Below are 3,423 nucleotides of genomic sequence, written 5' to 3' on the forward strand. Positions count from 1 at the left end.
TGTTCATAGTTATATTACGTGAACTAATACAAATGTTATTGATAGTTGTCTCATGGATGGTGATGTATAGTATACATCGTAAGTGCCAACTCAAATGAGCATTTTCATGCATATTTCCTAAATACTAAGTTTCTCTTCCATTGATCACCAAAGACCTAACTTTCTAATACTCATAACTTCATACATAAGTAATGATAAAAACCCCACTCAATTTCATGGAGTTTGAGATATGCTAAATCTGTAGTGGGGTAGATTGGGTCATAGTTTTATTATTAACAACAAAAACAAAAAAATTATAACATCAACTTAAAAAAAAGAAGATTATAGAAAAAGAAAACTTACAAAATGAGCTAAGCAACCATCTACATATCATTTAAGCTGAACAAAAAACCACAAATATGTTGAAAAACATGTTAGTGCATACAGAAAAACATCTTGTATTCACTTAGAAAGAAAATCCTAAAACACAACTCCATAACCCCTTTAGGGCACCAATAGTTAATAACAATCAAACAAAGAGAGAATTAAGAAAGAAAAGATACCTTAACCACACTTCAGATGTTGAATCTGACCTCCGTGATACGGAGAAGAGTGATGTGTAACTGTGGACCAGAAACAAATAGCGACCCAAATTAAAAATTAAGTTACACAAACACCAAATTAATACAAAAGAATACTCTCTACGTCCCATTACAAGTGTCTACTTACTTTTTCCACATAGTTTTAGAAAATTCCACTAACTTCATTCTCAACCAATAAGAATTTTTCTCTCTCCATAATAACCTCTTCTCATTGGTTGAAATACAAAGTGGACATTTGTAATGAAACATCCTAAAATGGAAATGTGGACACTTCAAATGAGACGGAGAGAGTAGTAGATAAGAGGAACAAGTAACCATACCTTGAAACCCATCCTGGAATTCGAAGAAGATGGGAACACACAAAAGGAGATGGATACCGGCCTGTAAAAGATGAAAAAGAAATGATTTAATTTTTATTATGATATGTCTTTTGTAAAGAAAGTGCAAGTAGAACTAAGATAAATATGAGTGGTTGAAGGGCACGTATTCAAAACAAAGCAGGTGGTGTAATTGGGAGACTTCTTTTACAAGAGACTAGTTTATAACCCGCTACTTAATTCGCGGGATTACGCATAAAAACTTCGATAATGAACTTTTGATTTGGTTCCTTTTCTGCCCGAGTTTCCAACTACAGTATCATTTATGGTTTTTTAGATATAATATAACAAGCTAACCTGGAAACAATACTAAGATCTTAAGTAGTGTAGGCTGTAATCCAGTAATCAAAAATACAATATATAAAATACAAATGTTTATCGACATTTCCATACATGAATTTTTTCATAGTGTGTTATGGTAGCATTTCAGATCATGAAAATAAGAGATCAACCCACTGTTAGGATACTTATTAACATGATTTAATGAATCGACTAAACACGTAATTGCGGCCTTCAAGAATGAAACACCTGCAATATCATGCAAGTAATAATACTTTTCCCTACCTCCATGTGCAGTTGGTATAAACCCATTTTTTTCCATTATGGTCAACATCATTTACCATAATGATGCATGTCCATTATGTAGACATTATAAGCATCAAACTACTTTGCTAAGTAAGGATCTAGCTATCGACATACCTGGGTAATATGGTGTAAAAACGTTTCCTGTTGATCATACTTCATCCAAGTGTAGCCATCAACAAGAGCTTTTTTTTTTCTTCTACCCCCTTGGTAATCATCACTTGGTGTTTCATAGTGATGATGCTAACATTTTACCATTCCTGTAAACATAGACATTTGTTTCAACATATCTAGCAGTTGCAAGGTAACAAAATTATCAACAAGACAAATGTATAGAACAAAATACATGTAGTTTCTGTTTGAAACAGGTTTCAATGTATTAATGGACCAAAAGGGTTAAAGATTTTCAAAGTGCTTGTTGCATGTTTAAAGCCTCCTAACCCTTCTTATAAGGAAGGTTAGTCCATTATTAAAATTACCTAGCTACGATCTATATTATTTGACATATTTACCTAGCTACGATCTATATCTATATTATTTAGTATAACTATAAACCAAACCTATTTAAACCCATTTCTAAACCTTAACAGTTTAGAAATTGACAGTCTTGACCCATTTTCTTATAGTCTATTGTACGCATACATGAAATTCCAAAGAATATGTTAAGCAAATAATATATTTTAATATGAGCTATTCAATGATTAGTAGTAAATCATTTATCAGAATACAAATATCATATCATGGGTGTTATGAATTCATTTATGTACACATTTTTTATTACAACATGATGGAAAAATAGATTCTTTTACATGATGGAAAAATAGATTTCGGCCAAACTCCTTTTAGATTTTTCCATTCATGGTACTCTTATGATGATCTGGATGCTATTGTACAATCAATCTTCAATAATAATGAAGATCAGATCCAACAATCAGGTTTCAAAAGCAAGTTGAAAAGTTTAAAAGCTAAGATCAAATGTTGGATTAAAGATAAAAAGAATCAAGAGGGGACAAGAAAACATTCTCTTTCTGAACGGTCAAGTATCATCGACATAGCGGTAGATGCAGGGTTATCTACTGAAACCGAAAGGGAAGAAAGATTGCACATTATTCATGAATTAAATGAGATAAATAAACGAGCAAACCTAGACTTGATTCAAAAATCAAGACATAAATGGATTGTTGATGGCGATGAAATTTCACAGTTCTTCCATTCGACATAAATTGGTTGGTGGCTTGTGGATGACCAATCCAGCTGATATCAAATCTACTTTTTTTTTTCGATTTCTACAAACTTAAATTCAATTACTCTCATCCTACTCTCCTCCTGAAAGACCAACCTGCTCAAAATAAATTATCAACAATTGATAGCATAAAATTGGAAAGTGAGGTTTCTAAATCTGAAATTCGTCAAGCAGTGTGGGATTGTTGTAGTAATAAAGCTCCGGGTCCAGATGATTTTACTTTCTCATTCATAAAAAAAATATTGGGATACTAGTAAAATGACCCGTGGAACCACGAGTTTGTTTAAACGAAACAGTTTAATAACATGTTTTAGGTATTAAATAAACGTAGATGTTAAAATTATTTAGTTTAATGACTCGTGAAACCACAGAGTTTGACTAAGAAACTCGTCAGTTGATTATTTTATCAAACACCTAAAAGAGATAATATTGGTTGTCATTTTATTTTAAAAGTGTAAATTAAAATATAAATTTAGAATTGGTTTCCTTCTGCCTAGCTTTTATAACTTCTTGTACTCAATTCAAAATAATTAATTAAAATAATTCAAAATTATTTAATTTTAATAAATAAAATAATTAATAATAAGATTTAATAATAATACTTAATTAATAAAATTTAATGTTAATAATTAATTAATAA

The 3,423-nt window shown here is 30.8% G+C and overlaps 1 long non-coding RNA gene across 1 annotated transcript; it reads right to left on the bottom strand.

The window, feature by feature from the left end:
* Positions 1–340: 340 nt before the first annotated feature.
* LOC139856085 (uncharacterized) lies at positions 341–2,931 on the bottom strand. Its single transcript, XR_011761663.1, has 5 exons — positions 2,685–2,931; positions 1,658–1,800; positions 902–962; positions 543–602; positions 341–378 (listed from the first exon to the last, which is right to left on the bottom strand). It is a non-coding gene; the product is annotated as an uncharacterized lncRNA (long non-coding RNA).
* Between the last annotated feature and the right edge of the window lie 492 nt (positions 2,932–3,423).

This window comes from Rutidosis leptorrhynchoides, chromosome 6 (assembly GCF_046630445.1).
Source record: "Rutidosis leptorrhynchoides isolate AG116_Rl617_1_P2 chromosome 6, CSIRO_AGI_Rlap_v1, whole genome shotgun sequence".
Taxonomy (NCBI): Eukaryota; Viridiplantae; Streptophyta; class Magnoliopsida; order Asterales; family Asteraceae; genus Rutidosis; species Rutidosis leptorrhynchoides.